Source organism: Pinus tabuliformis, chromosome 9 (assembly GCF_031772625.1).
Source record: "Pinus tabuliformis cultivar Carrire ecotype Pingquan chromosome 9, CPIR1, whole genome shotgun sequence".
Taxonomy (NCBI): domain Eukaryota; kingdom Viridiplantae; phylum Streptophyta; class Pinopsida; order Pinales; family Pinaceae; genus Pinus; species Pinus tabuliformis.
In genome coordinates this window covers 642635431-642656913 of record NC_142307.1, presented here as the reverse complement: position 1 = coordinate 642656913, position 21483 = coordinate 642635431, and the positions used below count along the sequence as shown (strand labels likewise).

Below are 21483 nucleotides of genomic sequence, written 5' to 3'. Positions count from 1 at the left end.
AAAAATTCTCGAAGATAGAAAGGCACAGCGAAATGACACTATGTTGATGCATACAAATTGACTGTATTTAGTTTTAATTTTGAGATACTTCTGGTTACAAAAGAAATTAACACCTAAGGTGGAAAAGTCCCAACCACCATGCTGAAAGCTTAAGTTGAATTTAGGAAGGCTATCCATCATCACCAGAACAATCATCCTCTCACTTTAGGTTAGCTCTTCTCTAGCACAAAGGGGGTTTCCCTAAGGTAAGTTCAAGTCTAGGGTTTTAAGTCTTAAATGCAGAGTTTTGGACTTGAATTATTTTTCGTTTAAGATTTTGGGTTACATGTTTTGAGCAAGGTAAATTTCAGGTTTACAAACTAGCATGCAAGTCTAGTATAGGTATTTAGAATGGATGCAAATTAATTTAGGTGGTATTACTATTGGAAAAAATATTTAAAATTGTATAAAGGTAATGTTATGAAACCAGCTCAAGAAAAGATAGAAAAGATAGATCAACGCCTTAGAATTCAGCCTCTTCGAGGGGGCAACCTCCTTTACATTACATAAATGAACAATTCTTGGATGATTCAAATGACAAAACCTCCTTTCTATATGTAGGAGTCTAAGGAGTCACAATATAATCCAGCCGACCTAACAATAATAATATAAAGCCACAAAATAACAATAGAGGGATTCTATGGGGCACAAAAATAACAATATGGGGGTAATAGGGGCACAACAATATAAATAAGGGGTATAACTACAATAGTAATGGGGTAATCACTAGTATTATAGGGACCCAACATGCCCTTCTCCTTCAAAAAAGTGTTGTCCTCAACGCTTGAGTAATTCTGGATACTTCTGCATAAAATTCTCATCCTCCCATGTGGAATCTTCAGCGGATAAGTTCTTCCACTTGATAAGATACTCTGAAATTGATCAATTTCGTAGCTGTCGAGTTCTTGTTTCTGTGACTGCTTCCGGTTCCAATATAATTTTTCCTTCCTCGTCAAGTTCTGGCAATATTGTTTGAATTGGGAGCTTGTTGCCTATAACCTTCTTTAAACATGAAACATGGAAAACTGGGTGCAATCGAGAAGCTGCAGGAAGCTCCAATTTGTATGCCATAGTACCAATCTTTTGCAACACCTTGTACGGACCATAATACTTTGGTGATAATTTATTATCCTTCTTAGCTTGCTTTAGGGACATTTGCTTATATGGTTGTAGCCGTAGGAATACCCAATCACCTACATCAAAACTTCTTTCACTGCGATGTTGATCTGCCTGTTGTTTCATTCTATTTTGTGCCAACACGAGGTTATCCTTTAAGAGTTGGAGGACTTGTTGTTGATGTTCGATGTGATGTTCCACTGCCTGAACCTTAAAATTTTCTCTTAAATATGATGTGATGGATGGTGGTTGATACCCATAAAGTGCCATAAATGGGGTCATTTTTGTTGCTGTATGGAAGGAAGTGTTATACCACCATTCAGCCAGAGGCAACCATTTGACCCATTGTGTCTGTTTATCAGATACAAAGCAACGAAGATATCCTTCCAAACATTTGTTTACTATCTCAGTTTGCCCATCAGATTGAGGATGATAAGATGAGCTATGAGCTAACTGAGTACCAAGACAAGAAAATAATTCTGTCCAAAAATTTCCAGTGAAAATGGGATCTCTGTCACTTACAATAATCTTTGGGTTTCCATGTAGCTTTTGAACTGTTTCCATAAATGCAGTAGAAACTGTACTGGCTTTAAATGGATGTGATAATGCACAAAAGTGTGCATACTTGGTAAGTCTGTCAACTACCACCATGATGACACTCTTTCCCTCAGACTTGGGTAAACCTGTGATAAAATCCATTGAAACCTCCTCCCAACGTTGGCTTGGAATGGATAAAGGTTGTAATAGACCCGGTGTCTTAATTGTTTCAACTTTATTTTGTTGGCAAACCAAACATTCCGCCACAAACTTTTGAATATCTGATTTAAGGCCATCCCAAAAAAATTCCTTTTTAACCCTGTGGTAAGTTTTTAAAAATCCTGAGTGCCCTCCTAAGGGAGAAGTGTGCAATTCCATAAGAATCTTTTGTTTTAGCTGGGAATTCTTACAGAGGTATAAGCGATCTTTGTACCATAACGAATCATTTTTCCAGCTAAATGTATCAGAAGTACTGGAATCTTGTTGTAGCTTTCGAATAAGTGCCCACACTTCTTCGTCATTCTTCCATTCCTCCCTTGCTTCGTTTATCCAATCTGGTTGGATAATAGAAATGGCACACAACAATGCTTCCACATCCTCATCCTTTCTTGAGAGTGCATCTGCCACCACATTTTGCTTCCCTTTTTTGTAGATGATTTCAAAGTCATAACCCAACATCTTTGTGACCCACTTTTGTTGCTCTTCAGAGGATAATCTTTGTTCTAAAAAGTATTTAAGGCTATCATGATCCGTTTTTACCTTGAAGTGTCTTCCCATTAGGTAGGGTCGCCATTTCTTAAGTGCATGGAGTATTGCCAACATTTCCTTCTCATAAATAGCTTTGCTTAAAAACTTTCCCTTGATTGGACGACTTTCAAAAGCAATGGGTCTTTCATCTTGCATTAGAACAACACCAATTCCATTTCCTGAAGCATCACATTCCACAATAAAGGTTTTTGTGAAGTCCGGTGTAGCTAAGACCGGTGCTTGGCACATTGCCTCTTTAAGATGTTCAAAGGCCTTTGTTGCTTCCGGAGTCCATGAAAATGAATCTTTCTTCAATAATGTTGTTAGAGGTGCTGCTATTCTCCCATAATTCTTAACAAACTTGCGATAATACCCTGTCAACCCAAGAAATCCTCGCAGATGCTTTATGGATGTGGGGATTTTCCATTCCTTAATGGCTTTAATTTTGCTAGGGTCTACCTTAACTCCTTCATGAGATACAATATGACCCAAATATTCCACCTCTTGGACTCCAAAGAAACATTTGGATCTTTTTGCATATAATTGTTTCTCCTCCAATAGTTGTAGCACCCTGTCAACATGTTCAACATGATCCTTCCAAGACTTGCTGTAGATTAGTATATCATCAAAAAATACTAACACAAATTTTCTAAGGAATGGTTTGAAAATTGAATTCATCAAACCTTGAAATGTTGAAGGTGCATTGGTAAGGCCAAAAGGCATGACCAAAAATTCATAATGACCCTCATGAGTTCTAAATGCCGTTTTCGGAATGTCTTCAATCTTCATTCTGATTTGATGATATCCCGAACGAAGATCCAACTTGGTGAAGTAAATTGATCCATGCAATTCATCCAGTAATTCATCAATGACAGGAATGGGGAACTTATCTTTAATAGTGAGCTTGTTGAGCTCCCTATAATCCGGACACATGCGCCATGATCCATCCTTCTTGTGCACCAATACTACTGGAGCTGAGAAAGAACTTTGACTCGGTTGAATTATACCAGCCTCTAGCATTTCTGCAACCATACGTTCAATTTCACTTTTTTGGACATAGGGATATCTGTACGGCCTGATGTTTGGAGGAACACTTCCTGGAATCAGATGAATAGCATGATCATGATCACGCATAGGTGGGAGACCTTTGGGAGTCTCAAATACCTTGGAATGATTGTCCAGGACTTTTTGGAGATCTGGAGAAATAGATGATTCCAATGTGGAAACATCTAGCGAACATAATTGTGCAATTACACCTCTTTGCTCCTTTTTTAGAAGCTTTGTCATGCCATTAGAGCTGATTATCTTTCCTGGTTTCCCTGCAATACCCCTTAATTCAACTTCCTTTCCTTCCGTAGAAAATTTGATGAAAAGTTCTTGAAAATTAAAAGCTATTGTACCCAAGGATTGTAGCCATTGGACTCCTAGTACAACATCAGCACCTCCCATTGGAATGGAAAGCATTGGGCTAGTCAATACATATTCTCCCATGGATAGCTTGATATTATGGCACTTTCCAGAGCAATTTATTGTTCCTCCATTTGCAATCATCACTTGACACTCTGGTGCTGGATATAGGAAGCAATTCAATTCTTTTGCTACCCTACAATGAATAAAATTGTGGGTGCTTCCTGAATCAATCAACACTATTACCTTTTTCTTCTTGATTTGTCCTTCTATCTTGATGGTTTGAGGAGTGGTAATTCCCGCCAATGCATTACAAGATATGGTCGGATTTATTTGTTCTTCATCTAGGCTTTGTTCCTGGAATATATCCTCTTCTTTTGACCTTTCTTGCTCCTTTTCTTCTTCCTCTTCACAATCTATGTAGAATAATTTCTTCTCAGCACACTTATGACCTTTTGTGTATTTGCTATCACAATTGTAACAAAGCCCTTTTGCTCTTTTTTCTTCCAATTGTTGTGGTGTCAACCTTGTAGGTTGTGGAAGACTAGGGGCAACAACACTTCCGTCTTTATAGTTGTGAGTGGTATGCTTCCTATTTGCCATAATTTTGCTTTCCATTTTTCTTGCTAACCTGAATGCCTTCTCTAATGAATCAGGTTCCCAAAGGCGAACATCATGTTGGATATTATCCTTTAAAGACCCTATGAACACATCAATCCTATGCTCTGGAATATCTTTTACCCTTATGTTCAATTTTTGGAACTCCTCAATGTGCTCCATTATTGAACCCTTTTGTTTGAGACTTATCAATTGGCTAAAAAAAGTGTTGCTTTTTGTATCCTCATAATGTGCTATCAATTCTTCCGTAAAAATTGCCCAAGTGATAAATTGTTTACGAGAACAAAGCCATTGATACCATACAAACTGATTTGGTTCCAAATATACAGTTGCCATACGTACCTTTTGTGCGTTTTGCACATTATTGAGATCGAAGAATTGCTCCATCTGTAATATCCATGTGGCGGGATCCTTGCCATCAAACTTCCTCATATCGATTTTTGGAATATGGTGATTCTTCGATCCAACATTAGCGTCTATGGAATCATGATTAACATTTCTTTTGTTCTCATCATGAGTTTCCTTTACTACCTTTTCACCATTAGTAAGTATTTCTTGTAGAAAATTTGTCAAATCTGTTTTCAAATCTGCCATGCCTGTCTTCAAATTTGTGTTCAAATCTATCTTCAAATTGTTCATCTTAGCTTCCATGCCATTCATCTTAGCTTCCACGCCATTTATCTTAGCATCTGTTAACTTTTGTGAGCGTGACATTTGTTGCACTTGTTCTTGTAATTTTGATATATCATGTAGCATTTCTTCCTCTTCTTCATGAGTCATGCTAGAGCTTTCAGGTTCCTTACTAGGTGTTTGCATTTTCTTTCCTCGGGGCATCAGTTACCGATAATAATGCTCTACTATGCCCTTTGAATTCCTTCAAAATAAATTTTCAAACCAAGCTTAAGCAAAAATTTTAAAAAATCTACACACCTTTTTTCACTTTGTAGGAGCTCGATATTGCCTCTGATGTATCTCTGTACTTTCCAATCATCTAGTTCTGAATTTGTGACCTGTAGTAGCTCTCTGTGTCCTCTTTCCAATGCCACCAGTCTGATCCAAATTGGATTCTCCAAGAAAGAGTTATGCACAATCTCCCAAGATGACCTGATTATAGACCTTTCCAGAAGAGCGAAGTTGTATGAAGTGCCACGTGTACAATTTTCGATATTTGGTTCTGAAAAAGATATACAAGAAACTACAGTCCGTCCTCTTTCTGTACCTTCTTACGAAATTTCAATCTGATTCCCAGAGAGAAAGTTATGACAATTTTCCCCAGGTCACCTGTTTTGAATGTAATTCAGGAGTCTGCAAAAAGACCAACTTCCTCAGATCATATCTCCGAAATATCGCGCAAAAAGCTTTGAAATTCGGACCCAAGGTTCAGCGCGATTTCTTGTCAAATGGGTTTTTTTTGTGACTTCTGAAACGTCACAGAAAAAAGTTATAGCGAAAATGCCACGATGACCTGTTTGGAGCAGCGAAACCCTAGAATCCAAAGCTCTGATACCAAATGTTATGAAACCAGCTCAAGAAAAGATAGAAAAGATAGATCAACGCCTTAGAATTCAGCCTCTTCGAGGGGGCAACCTCCTTTACATTACATAAATGAACAATTCTTGGATGATTCAAATGACAAAACCTCCTTTCTATATATAGGAGTCTAAGGAGTCACAATATAATCCAGCCGACCTAACAATAATAATATAAAGCCACAAAAATAACAATAGAGGGATTCTATGGGGCACAGAAATAACAATATGGGGGTAATAGGGGCACAACAATATAAATAAGGGGTATAACTACAATAGTAATGGGGTAATCACTAGTATTATAGGGACCCAACAGGGAATGTTTGAGCAAGTTTATGATATGAAAATGAAAATATGTATGCTCAAATACAATCTGAAATTAAAAGATTCTGATGTAAACTAAATGCAAAAAATGTAAACATTTATAATAAAAACCAAGTTATAAATTTTAGAATTTAAATATTGTTTAAAAGAGTTTGGTTTTGAATCTGAAAATGATAGATCTAGACTCAATATAATTCTGAGTATTGAAGTTTTTGAATTAAATCAATTACTGAAAGTTCCATAAAATTCAAATAGAAATTCAAATTCAAATTGCAGAATGCAGATTATTAAAGTTTGTTTAGTTTATGATTCATAATGACGTTCCTAGACAAATATGCAATGCTGGAAATTGAAATTTTTGAGAGATAAAATGCAGAAATTTTGAAATAAATTTTACATATAACTTTTAAGATGCAAAAAGGTATTAAATAAGTGATGAAAATTATGTTCTTGGATGGTGAGAACATGTACTAGTGCCTAAATGTTTCATTTGGCTAATTGATTCAATCAACTTTCATGAAAGATGACAAATTCAATTTCCTAGGATTACTAGGCTGACTAAAGTGCAAATTTCAACAATCCTACTTGGTTGAAAATTAAAGCATCAAAGATATGCAAGGTGTTACCTCTCATTTTGACAGGGGGTAATCCTAGTGTTTCTTCACTATCCCTTGTATTTTTGAGCTGAGACAACTAAAGTACTTGTTTTCATGAACACTGATGGAAGATTTGATGGCAGGTTGATCATGTATTGTCCATTTGCTGAATGCCCTTAAGGTTTGGACATGTCACTTCTTCATTCAGACTATTGGGCATTTCACAAATCTCGAGGCAGTTCACATATATCGGGGCACTAATCACATCCTTTGAGGCATAGGTGGGCTGTTTTCACTTGCATGGGTTCCCTATTGACATGCCACGTTGACGATCTTAGAGCGCTCACCCATATTGTCACTTTTTGAACTATTCTACACTTGATTTGAGAGCCAAGCCCACTCATTTGGATGTCACTCTAGGCATTAGTGGTTAATATGACTTATTTTGGAGGGTCACTTCCATGCTTCATGGAAGTGTATTGACTTTAGATATGGACATGGTCATACGTTTGAGACATATTTTGAGAATTTATGAGCATTATTTAAGGAGCTGCCCCCTCTGGAGAGTTTTATTTCATGATTTTGAGAATGTCTTTGCACTGGAGGCACATACATCCACCTTGGAGTAAGCTTAAAGGGGTTGACTTGCACACTTGGAGGAAGTGGTTGAGCATCTACATACTTTGGAGACCTTTGGAGGCTAACATGGCATCTTGGACACTCATTATGCCTCCTGTTGTCGCACAAAATGTCTAGACACCGCGACAACGGCTCAGATCAAGGGCTGTGACACTGATCCCCAATCACTCCGTTTGAGTTGTCTCCCAAATTCCAATAGCAGACTAAGGGGGGTAGACCCTATGGAAATGGAAAAAGGAATGATTAGTTGGGAACCAACCAACCTGGGAGACACAACTAAGTAACCAATACTTGTTTCAGATTGCGCAAGATTTTAAGGATTCAAAATGATTTGGAAAAAGTGATACTAGTGCCTTATGGAGTCAACTATCTTGCGAAGAAAATATGGTTCAAGTAAATGACGGGAAACTGCTGCTAAAAAGACTCGATTGTCTCATATGCAAATGCAAAATTTAAAACTATGTGAAACGCAAGGACTTGGTTAATTTTAGTTAAATGAGGGCCTAAAATTATTTTTGAAATATGTCTAAAATTATATATTTTTGAAATGCACAATGGACTGAAACGTAAAATGCTGGAAATAAAACACTTTTAAATTCAAAAATTCATTTGTATGAAGTACTCAATCAAGGTCATTAGATGCATAAGTAAAACTAGATTAGTCCTACTTGCATAAGCATACAAAAAACAAATGAATTTCAGAAATTAAACTAAATGTTTTAAACTCGGATCACATTAATGAAATATCATTCTAGTAATCTACTCTTACATCAAATGTTAAAACCATCAATATATTCTAAAACAACAGTCCTCTAACCATGCAATATTCAGAAATTTCTATGTATAACAACAAAAAATTTTAAATAATAAACTGATAACTACAATTCATAAAATTTCTGAGTTCAATTATTTTTGATCTATTAATGTATTTGATCTAAAAACTTGGAAATAAACTACTGAACAGTAGTAAAACAATTTTTAGAAATTTGTTTGCAAAAGTTACTGAAATTAACTTCTATTTTAGCAATTATACAACAATAAAAATGTAAATTAAAATTGCTCTTAAATCAAATGTTAAAACTAACAATATATTGTAAAACAACAGTTCCTCTAACCATGCAATATTTAGGAATTTCTATGTATAACAGCAGAAAATTTTAAATGATAAACTGATAATTACAATTCAGAAAATTTATGAGTTCAATTATTTCTGATGTATTAATGTATTTGATCTAAAAACTCATAAATAAACTACTGAATAACAGTAAAACAATTTTCATAAATTTGTTTGCAAAAATTACTGAAACTAATTTCTATTTCAGCAATTGTAAAACAATAAAAATGTAAATTAAATCTGCTGCTAAATTCAGATAATTTCTGAGTTTAATTCTTTTTGATCTATTGATGTATTTCATCTAAAAATTCAGAAAATTACTAAAAAAAGTGAAATAATATCTAGAAAATAGCATGCAAAAGTTTCTGAAAGTAATTATATTTCTGAAATGTAATGCCTCGAAAGATGCAAACTTATTTGTTGTTAAATTTCAGATAACTAAAATTTTATGCCAATATTAATCTTACTTTCAATTATATCAATGAAACAGGTAAGGGCTTAGAGGATGTGCATCAACCAGCTCCTAGAGGCTTGAAGACACTTGAAGATGGGCTGCCCAAGTCACCGAAAATCCTCAACTCAGAAATTTTTTGTGAAAAACTTTTTGTTAAATTTTTTTGGAAAAAATTTAGGAAAAATTAGTGAGAGAATTTTGGTGAAAGAGGGAAGGTTGTAAGGCTGAAAGGGAGGCCAAGAAAGAGGCTGGAGATGGCCAGCACAAGGCCTCAAGGCCCTATGAAAAATTTTCCCACGGTCTTCTTGAAATTTATCTTCAACCTGCAAACAAAATGGAGATACCCTCCGAGGCTTAGATCTCTCTTCAGAATCTACAAAAATCACTTGCAATTTTCAGATCTGTTCCTGCACAAACAAAAGATAGAAAATGTTGAAGTTTCTAAGTCTACCAGTTAGAAACCCTCCATGCACTTTACTGATTTATTCCTACCTACTTGTTCCGTTACTTAACAAGTTATTTACAATGTAAATACTGAAAATAAACACTATTGCATGCTCAACATATTACAGATCATCCACTGAAGGAAACATAAACAATCACACCAAATGACACCGTTATTTTTGGACCAATGTCCCTGGAAAAACCCAATGCGGGAAAGCAGGTGCAGCTATCTGAGGGTTTTTTTATTAAGCAATTTTAGAGTACAATCTGGGTGCCAAATTTAGCTTACCCAAAAGAGAATTTCCTAGGCAGTAGTACCTCTCAGTCCGAGACAAATGTCTCGACTGAAACCTCGGATAAACCTTCCAGCAATTCCTCAGCTCCAATCTGCTCCTAGAAACCCCAACGTCTGCCTTTATTGACTGCGTCAGCCTCTCTCTGCCCAACAGTGGCCCTGCGTCACCCTGAATGGGTCTGTGTTAGCCTCAAGAAGCGCTGCGTCAACAACGCTGGCCTCCCTAGAGCATTGCACAACTCCTGGCTGCCTCTGCATAAGCCCTGGATGCTACTGCGTCACTCTCTCTAGTTCCTGCGCTGCTCTCCCAGTACTATCTCTGCTTCTCTGTCTCTCTATACTCAATGCCCCTCAGCTACAACTTCGATCACTGATTCTATCTCTCTTAGCAAACCCCACTTTAGAGAATAGAATGACTGATCATCTGATGTGCTCTCCAAGTGATCCTCAAACCTCTTATACTTTTCTCGTTGGCATATCAACGACCGAGATTAAGTCCCTAATCGACGACTAAAATTAGATCTGGCTTGATCCATGTCTTTTGGACCATTCTAACACAATTTTATATTAATATTTTATTTTCCCTAAGTTTAAACTTAGGAACTCCATTAAAAATATTAATTATTTTAATATCTCCTAAATTATTTAGAATCTGCCCAAACCCTTACTGGGTATTGGAGATGTCATGTTTCACAACCTCTCCACCAAATTTCGTGGCTAAAGCATATTCGATGCTACCACAAATCAACAGAAAAACCCCAAAGCATGTATATACAAAAATATGAATACCCAAACCCCAATGAATTAAAAAAAATTGATATTTCCAAATCTACAATAATATTCCACAATTGCATATCAAAGCCCTCTATTAGCCAGATTTAAACAAATTTTTGCACAATATTTAGAAATAAATTTGAAATTTTAAAGAGGCATAAGCCCAGGAAAAACCCTGCAAGTAAAATAAAAATTAAAAAGATAGTGGGTTCTTTTAGATTCTGTAAACTGAGAGTGAGTTGGTCCAACTGAGGACTTCCCCAAATGCCCAAATTTTGAATGATAACTTTTGCACACTTAAATCTGCTTGTTAGATAAATAGAGATTTAAAAAATGTTCATAAAATTATCAAGAAATAGAGATACCTGCTACTTCTATCAAATTAAAATGATATTCTAAAAAACCTAGAAATCTGTGCAAGATACCTGTACACAGATCAATCCTCAAAGGCTATTAACCAGCAAATGCAAATAAAAGTAACAAAGTATTAAGAACAATATTACCACATAAATCTGAAAGAGGAACACCACGATCTGAAACCCCAAAGTCTTTGCGTTTTATTAATCAGAAAAATGTTACAAGAGCTTTCTTAGAGCAAGTACACGATTCAAAAATCGGATCCAAATAATGTAGAGAGGCCTCTCATTTATAGAAAAATTCTCAACGGTTAGTTGGCTTGATTCCCGTCAAAGCAATCTCAACCGTTGATGAAGATCAAATGATATTTTAATCATCACCGTCGAAATAAAGTTTTTTTTTGAGGAAATTCGAATTTCACTTTTAATTAACTTAAAAATGATTATTTTGAGTTAATTGCCGCAAGAAGTTGACTTTGACTTAACTATTATGGCCCAACGGCTCAAAATATCTTGAAATTTTCAATATTCCCTTGGTCGGGGACCTCCAAAAATTAAAAACTGTAAAACCCACGAATTTTAAATGTTGGAGAATTTAATTTTTCCTAGGACCTACATTAATTAAATTTCCGACTTTAACATTTTAATTTATTTTAGCTAGAAATTTTAATTAATTGACTCATGAGGGGATTATTAAATTTTCCAACCCTCTAATATTTAGCCATGGTGTCTAACTATGAGGGACGATGCACTAAATATTTTTTTACATGAAATATTACATTTCTAACCCATGCAAGGGGAGCACCTGTTTGTTATAGACCCTCAATAATTACCCATTTCTGCGACACAAAGTATGCTCTAGTAGACTAAGTGACTTGTAATAAATTAATCTAACCAAATAGTTAGAATTATTCCCAAATCACTTTTATAGAGACTCCCAAATCACTTTTATAGAGACTCGATAAATAACACTAGAACTCATTTAAAATCCTAACGACAAAATCCACCCTAGCTTTGGGGTGAGGCTGGAGGGAAAAAATTTGTTGATCATTCATGTTTAGAAACACACATGAATCAATGAGACTAAAAACCTCCTAAGATAGAAATCATCATCAGAAAAATAAATTTACCTAGTTTGTTACATACATTTGTCTTACTAGGATCATTTACATTACAAAACGCAGAATGGTTTTACAAAACTCCATTGTACATATAGATGATAATGATGAAACTGTGGATCATCTGAGTGCTCGGACATGATGGAAACCCCTACGCGAAAAGATGTATAGCTCTGGGGTAGTTGACATGGTGTGGTCAACACCTCCTTTAGAGGGGACTCACTCTTGGGATTATTTCACCTTGATCATTTGTACATGTGGCTTGACCATTTAATTTTATTTGTTTTTAAGACTAATTAGTTGTAGGAGAATTATATTTTTACTTTCTTTATGTTAGATTTAAGGAATCACATGAGATAATATTATTTTATTGTAATGGAAATTGAGTGTCACTCTATGTAAAGGGATGCACTTCCTCATTATCTCTCATGGTTGAGTTTTTGGAGCTCTTACTCCTTGGAGCTTAGTTGACTTATATTTCTTGGAGCATATGGTTGTGTAAGGGGTTCTTTTGTTGTAGATGATTGTTGTCAATTCTTGAAGCTTCACTATCTTGTTCTTTTTTGTTTTTATTTTTATTTTTATTTGGTACATAAAGATTAATGGTGAAATTCTCTATACATGTTGAGAAATCCATTAAGGCAACATAGTCATGATTTCTCTTTTACTTGACAGTTATTTGTGATATTTTTTAATTTTTCTTCTTGATTATTCTTATGTTCTTATCATCTTTTGTTTTTATTTTTATTTGGAACATAAGGATTAATGGTGAAATTCTAAAGTCTTATACATGTTGAGAAATCCATTAAGGCAACATAGTCATGATTTCTCTTTTATTTGTGATATTTTTTAATTTTTCTATTTTATTATTCTTATGTTCTTATCATCAAATAAAAGCGAAAAACCATGAAGATCACACACAAAAGATTAACAAAGGATATAGGCTCCAAACCTTGGAAAAACCCCTCCAAGGGGAAAACCTAGAAATAACTTCTCTTCTTATACAATTAATTCAAATGAGACTTCCAAGACCCAAGAACCAAGCCAACTAGATTTTCTCCAAGGCAAGAAAAACAAGGTCTCCAAATGCAACGAAGCAGGATCTCACCAAAGCAAGGCTAGTCTAGCCTTTCGGCCTCTTAAAGAAATTCTTCTATTCTTCCTACAATTTTCAGACCTTAAATGTGCACAAAAATTGTAATAAACACGCATGTGTGAGTTGCAACAGATATATTTTAGACTCCTTCACTTCGCTAGGGTTTCCTCCTTCACTAGGGTTTCCTTAGCCTTCCAAGACCTTCACTCTCTTCCTTCACACTCTTCTTCTATTGCAGATTGATGACAAGAGAGATGTGTTGGATGTGTGTCACAATAGGTTGAAGTTCCTCCTTTAAATATCCTTTCTAAGAGGCTCGAATAGCCCTTTCTAGGCCGATTTCATGTGGCTGACCGACTTGGTCTTGGGAGTCCTTAAGTGTTAAAATTGGCAACTAGGGCCAAACTCCACATGGGTCATTTTATTTATGACAACCGATATTTCTCTTGCATTCCTCTCTCTGAGAGGTGTAGGATTGATCTAAAAATTCCGATTCTGACATGTACAAATGAAGCTATGAATTTATTTTGATTATGTTCAAAATTGTGAAGGTCGGCCAGCGAACTTATGTAGGCTCAGAAGCCCAACAATCACGTCTATTCATCCTCAATGTTGCATATAAATAGAAGATGACTTAGCCTCATTTGGACACACTCATCTTCACACTTCTCTCTCTCTCCCTCCTCATTGATTGGGTACAGATTTCTGGGCCTCTCTCTCCACATGTCCGAAATTTTAGGAGGCCAAAATTTCAGGAGACCAAATTTCTGGACAGTTTGACAAAGTGTTGACCTCCTTTAACAACGTTTTTGTGAGGGCTATCTCTATTTGGGTAGGCCACATTTATGGGCATAAAAATCGAGGCTAAACGTTGACTGTTGACCAGCGTTGAATGAAGCTAGGGCTGATTGCAGGTGCATTGTTTGACCAGACTTTGATTGGGCTGAATTTGATTGTTTTGAGGGTTGTTTTATCTTGTTGTTTGGAAGGCAAAGTTGACTGAAGTTGACCGATTTACTGAGGGTCAAATCTGGCATGTTGACTAGCGTTCACTTTTCTTGTTAGGGCTCTTTTGCTGTTGTTATAAATTGTCAGATTTGTAAATTGTACTCTCTCTGCTGAATTATTGAAGACAAAAAGAAGATTTGATCAAGGGTTTCCCCACATTGGGGTTTGTCCTGTGCCACATCTTGTGTCCTCTTGTCTTGGCTTGTCTTCTACTGTTTATGTTTATGTTTATGTTCTGTCTGCATTTTACTATCATGTTGATGTGATTGCTAAACTGGATATTGATATTGAGCTACTAAAGAAATTGAAGTAAAATTGCTCTAAAGCATAGAACATACCATTTTTGCCTAAAATTAACATGGTATAAGAGTTGAGGTGAAAACAAAGCCCAAGCAAGAGTGAAAGAGCAATCACCAAAGACAGTTGGACAAGGACAAAAGGTTCAATGGGTTCCTCATCCTACTTCTTGGCTGAAGACAAGCTCCATGATAAATCTGACTATCATGGATGGAAGATGTCTCTTGATTTGACCTTAGAAGAAAAAGAAGTGATGGACTATGTGTAGGGTAAAATCCTTGAACCTCCTTCAAATGCACCGGCTGCTGCGAAGACCAAGTACAATAGGGCTGAAGTCAAAACAAAGAAGATTATCAGGATTCCATTGACAAGCATTTGGTGGCCTACATCTCTGAATTGACGACCTCCAAGGAAATCTACGATAGGTTGGTCGGCATGTTCAAGGTTAGTAATGCTAATCAAATTCTATTTCTCAAGAATAAGTTGAAGGATATAGAGAAGGGCAAGGACGAGTATATTCAATCATATTTCTTGAGGATTACTGAGATCAAGAATGATTTACTCTTGATTGGAGAAGTCATTCCTGGCAGGGAACTTACTCTCACCACCCTTGGAGGACTTCCACCTGAGTGGTATGTATTTAGAACCACAATACTCAACAATGATCGAATTCCAGGGTTTGAAGAATTGATGTCGAGATGCATTCAAGAAGAAACTAGAATGGTGGAGCAAGAAATGCTTTCTAATAGAAGCAACCCTACTGCATTCTCTGCTCATGCCAAGAGGAAGAACAATGCAGGTTCAAAGAAGCAAAGTCAAGGAAGACCAGGATTCAAAAATGGAAGGAAGGGAAGATGCTTTGTTTGCAATAAGTTTGGCCACTATGCAAGGGAGTGTCCAAATAGAAGGGACACATCACATGATGATGATCACAATCATTCCAGGGGAAACTTCAACAACAACGATCAAAGGAATGGCAGGTCCAATGGCAAAGGAAAAAGGAATGCGAGACATCAAGGAAATGGTCGACCCTCCAAGAAATCAAGGAACTCCAGGTATGAAGAATCAAATGTTGTTAATAATAAGCAAAAAGAGTACTATCTTATATCGACCCTCTCCACTGCCTCTCCTCCAAACACTTTGGGAAATTGGCTTATTGATAGTGGTGCCTCAAGGCACTTCATCGGATACAAGGAAGCCCTCTCCAATCTGATAGAAAAGGAGACAAACTTGGAGATCATCCTTGGAGACGATGCCACCTATCCCGTGAAGGGAGTAGGGAATGCTACTCTTCAATTGAATCAAGGTAACACTATTCATTTGCAAGAAGTACTATATGTACCTGATCTCAAGAAGAACTTGGTGTCCATTTCAGCCATGGAGGAGAAAGGATTCAAGGTGGCATTCATCGATGGAAAGGTACGTGTTTGGAAAAGAAATTTTAAAGATGATTTTACTCTTGGGTTCGGGGTTGACACTTTGTATCAAGTTGGAGGAAGTCCACTAGGAGCCATGTCTTGCGACACATCTCTACAATTTGAACCATGGCACCGAAGGTTTGCCCATCTTCATTATAAGACCCTACCCGATGTGAGACAGATGATGACAGGTATGCCCGAGTTCAAAGTAGATCATGAAGGTGTATGTTCGGGATGTGCCGAAGGAAAACTTACAAGGGGACTATTCCCCTCAAGTAATAGCAAGACCATAGATATATTGCAATTGATCCACTCCGACATATCTAGTATGATGCCTGTAAACTCTTTGGGAGGATACTTATATTATCTCACCTTTACAGATGATTATTCTTGCAAGAATTGGATCTACTTCTTGAGGAAGAAGGATGAAGTGTTCACCTGGTTCCGACACGTCAAAGCCTTGATTGAAAACCAATTCAAGAAGAAAATCAAAATATTGAGACTGATAATGGGAACGAGTATGAATCCAATGAATTCCAAGATTATTGCAGAAAAGCTAGCATTAAGAGGGATACTACAACGCCATACACTCTTGAGCAGAATGGTGTGGCTTAAAGGAAGAATCGCTCTATTGTAGAAGCAGTTTGTGCCATGCTTCATGATCAAGGCCTTTCAAAGTTGCTATGGATTGAAGCTACAAATACCGCTGTGTATGTTCAAAACTGATGCCCTCATCAAGCATTGGACTCCAAGACTCCTGAAGAAATGTTCACTGGTAAGAAACCTGATGTCTCTCCTTTTAGAATTTTTGGAAGTCCTGTATATTTTCATGTGCCGAAAGAGAAAAGAAGCAAGTTGGGTGCATCTGGGAAGAAAGGAATCTTTATGGGCTACAGTGAAAATTCTAAGGGATATAGAATTTATGTGGCTGGTCAAAAGGAAGTTGAAATAAGTGATGATGTCACCTTCGATGAAGATATGGCCCTCAGGAAGATAAACAACCTTCCTATCCTAAGGAAGGACAAAGACGCTGACATCAGAAATTAGGGTGCAAAAGACGACGAAACGATGCTTGATGTTGATGAACCTATGGATCCTATGGATCCTCCTCCTCATGAGCCCTCCACCTCCAAAAGGAGACCCTCATGGCTTAGGGAGACTCTCCAAGATGCTAAGAGACACATTGCACCAAGGGGGACTTTTCGTGAAAGCAAGAATCTGAACAAGTATCAAGGATATTTGACCGCCATGAGCTCTATCATTCAAAATGAGCCTTCATCATTCGAAGAAGCCGTGAAGCATCAAGTATGGAAGGATTCTATGAATGAAGAATATGAGTCAATTATGAAGAGTGATGTTTGGGATGTGGTCCCTAGACCGCAGGAAAAATTGGTTGTCACCTCTAAGTGGCTCTAAAAAATCAAGCATGGAGCTGATGGAAGTGCATAAGAGTTGAAGGCTCTCTTTGTTGCTCAAGGCTTCTCTCAAAAGAAAGGTGTAGATTACGATAATATGTTTGCACCTGTTGCTCGATACACCACCATTTGCTCGATCATAGCCGTTGCTACCTCACAAGGATGGAACCTACATTAGATGGATGTCAAGACCGCTTTGTTGCATGGTTCAATCAAAAAGGAAGTCTATGTGGAACAACCCAAGGGGTTTGAGGTTCGTGATCGGGAATCTCATGTATGCAAGTTGAAGAAAGCTCTCTATGGATTGAAGCAAGCACCTCGGGCTTGTTATGAGAGGATCGTTAGCTATCTGATGATGCTAGGATTCACTAGAAGTGAAGCTGATCCGAACCTTTACTTTAAGGTTGAAAATGATAAATCTCTCAGTCTGGTACTTTATGTGGACGACCTCTTTCTGACAGGTGCAGACCCTCTCATTCACAAATGTAAGAGGGAGTTGGCTTCTGAATTTGAGGTGAAGGACCTAGGACTGATGTTGGAGTTCTACCAAAAGCCATGTGAAATTTCCCTTTCTCAAGGAAAGTATGTTGTGAAGATATTGGAAAGATTTGGGATGGTGGACTGCAAGCCTGTGACACCTTTGATGGAACTTAACCTTAAGAAGTTATGTGGTAGTGTTGTTGGACCTGAATTGGGAAATGCTTTTGAGGATCGTCAACTCATAGGAGCACTGATGTTCTTGGTGAACTCCTATCTGGACATATGTGTTGTAGTTAACCATTGAGCCAATATATCGTTGAGCCTCATCATATACATTGGATTGGTGCCAAGAATCTTTCGAGATTTCTTCGGGGCACAACCACTCATGGACTGAGATACATTGTCGGAGATGTGACGTCGCATGGTTATTCTGATGCTAATTGGGCTGGCAGTGTGGTGGATCGCAAGAGCACTTCTGGATGCTGTTTTTCTTTGGGTTCTGCTTCGATATCCTGGATGAGCAAGAAGCAAAAATCGATTGCCTTGAGCACCGTTGAGGCTGAATACATAGCTGCTAGTATGGCCTCCCGTGAAGCTGTCTAGTTGAGAAAGCTCTTCAGTGAGCTATTTGCACATGTGCTAGATACCACCGTGATCCTCTGCGACAACCAGAGTGGGATCCGATTATTAGAGAATCCTGTCTTTCATGATCGCTCCAAGCATATAGATATCAGGTACCACTGTTATGAAACCAACTCACAAAAAGATAGAAAAGAAAGATCAATGCCTTAGAAATTAGCCTCTTCGAAGGAGCAACCTCCTCTACATTACACAAATGAACAATTCTTGGATGATACAAATGACAAAACCTCCTTTCTATATATAGGAGTCTATTGGGTCACAATATAATCAAAGCCGACCTAACAATAATACTACAAGGGCACAAAAATAACAATAGTGGGCTTCTACAATATGGGGACAAGAGGGGCACAACAATAACAATAAGGGATACAATGACAATAGTAATGGGGAAATCACTAGTATTATAGGGACCTAACATGCCCCTTTCCTTCAAAAAAGTGTTGTCCTCAACGCTTGAGTAGTTCTGGATGCTTTTGTATAAAATTCTCATCCTCCCATGTGGAATCTTCAATGGGTAAGTTTTTCCACTTGATGAGATACTTTGAAATTGATCGATTTCGTAGCTGTTGAGTTCTTGTTTCTTTGACTGCTTCAGGTTCTAATATGATTTTTCCTTCCTCATCAAGTTCTGGCAATATTGTTTGAACTGGGAGCTTGTCACCTATAACCTTCTTTAAGCATGAAACATGGAAAATTGGGTGCACTCGGGAAACTGTAGGAAGCTCCAATTTGTATGCCATAATACCTATCTTTTGCAACACCTTGTACGGACCATAATACTTTGGTGATAATTTATTATCCTTCTTAGCTTGCTTGAGGGACATTTGTTTATATGGTTGTAGCCGTAGGAATACCCAGTCACCTACATCAAAAATTCTTTCGCTGCGATGTTGATTTGCCTGTTGTTTCATTCTATTTTGCGCCAAGGTGAGGTTATCCTTTAAGAGTTAGAGAACTTATTGTTGATGCTCGATGTGATCTTCCACTGCTTGAACCTTAGAATTTTCTCTTAATATGATGTGATGGATGGTGGATGATATGCATAAAGTGCCATAAATGGGGTCATTTTTGTTGCAGTATGGAAGGAAGTGTTATACCACCATTCAGCTAGAGGCAACCATTTGACTCATTGTCTCTGTTTATTAGATACAAAGCAATGAAGATATCCTTCCAAACATTTTTTTACTATCTCAGTTTTCTCATCAGATTGAGGATGATAAGATGAGCTATGAGCTAACTGAGTACCAAGACAAGAAAATAATTCTATCCAAAAATTTCCAGTGAAAATGGGATCTTTGTCATTTACAATAATCTTTGGGTTTCCATGTAGCTTTTGAATTGTTTCCATAAATGCAGTAGAAACTGTACTCACTTTAAATGGATGAGATAATGCACAAAAGTGTGCATACTTGATAAGTCTGTCAACTACCACCATGATAACACTCTTTCCTTTGGACTTGGGTAACTTGTGATAAAATCCATTGAAAGCTCCTCCCAACGTTGGCTTGGAATGAATAAAGGTTGTAATAGACCTGGGGTCTTAATTATTTCAACTTTATTTTGTTAGCAAACCAAACATTCTGCCACAAACTTTTGAATATCTAATTTTAGAAATCCTGAGTGCCCTCCTAAGGGAGTGTTGTGTAATTCCCTAAGAATCTTTTGTTTGAGTTGGGAATTCTTACATAGGTATAACCGATCTTTGTACCATAATGAATCATTTTTCCATCTAAATGTATCAAATGTACTGGGATTATGTTGTAGCTTTTGAATGAGTGCCCACACTTCTTCGTCATTCTTCCATTCATCCCTTGTTTCGTTTATCCAATCTAGTTGGATAATATAAATGGCGCAAAGAAATGCTTCTACATCCTCATCCTTTCTTGAGAGTGCATCTGCCACAACATTTTGCTTTCCTTTTTTGTAGATGATTTCAAAGTCATAACCCAACATCTTTGTGACCCATTTTTGCTGCTCTTCTAAAGATAATCTTTGTTCTAAAAAGTATTTAAGACTCTCATGATCTGTCTTTCTTCTTGCATTAAAACAACACCAATTCCATTTCCTGAGGCATCACATTCCACAATAAAGGTTTTTGTGAAGTTCGGTGTAGCTAAGACCGGTGCTTGGCACATTGCCTCTTTAAGATGTTCAAAGGCTTTCATTGCTTTTGGAGTCCATGAAAATGCATCTTTCTTTAATAATGTTGTTAGAGGTGCTGCTATTCTCCCATAATTCTTTACAAACTTGCGATAATACCCTGTCAACCCAAGAAATCCTCATAGATGCTTTATGGATGTGGGGATTTTCCATTCCTTAATGGTCTTAATTTTGCTAGGGTCTACCTTAACACCTTCATGTGATACAATATGCCCAGATATTCCACTTCTTGTACTCCAAAGAAACATTTAGAAGTTTTTCATATAATTATTTCTCCTCCAATAGTTTGAGCACCTTCTCAACATGTTGAACATGATCCTTCAAGACTTGTTGTAGATTAGTATATCATCAAAAAAATACTAACACAAATTTTCTAAGGAAGGGTTTGAAAATGGAATTCATCAAACCTTGAAATGTAGGTGCATTGGTAAGGCCAAAACGCATGACCAAAAATTCATAATGACTCTCATGAGTTTTAAATGTTGTTTTTGGAATGTCTTCAGTCTTCATTCTGATTAGATGATATCATGAACGAAGGTCCAACTTGGTGAAGTAAATTGATCCATGCAATTTATCCAATAATTCATTAATGATAGGAATGAGAAATTTATCTTTAATAGTGAGCTTGTTGAGCTCCCTATAATCTGGACACATGCGCCATGATCCATCCTTCTCTTGAACCAATACTACTAGAGCAGAGAAAGAACTTTGACTAGGCTGAATTATACCAGCCTCTAGAATTTCTGCAACCATATGTTCAATTTCACTCTTTTGGGCATAGGGATATCTGTAAGGCGTGATGTTTAGAGGAACACTTACTGGAATCAAATGAATAGCATGATCATGATCACGAATAGGGG

The 21483-nt window shown here is 37.0% G+C and overlaps 1 protein-coding gene across 1 annotated transcript in view; it reads left to right on the top strand.

Moving 5' to 3' along the window:
* LOC149150283 (FKBP12-interacting protein of 37 kDa-like) overlaps positions 1–21483 on the top strand; it is a 254628-nt gene that overhangs the window by 171193 nt on the left and 61952 nt on the right. The window lies entirely within an intron of this gene.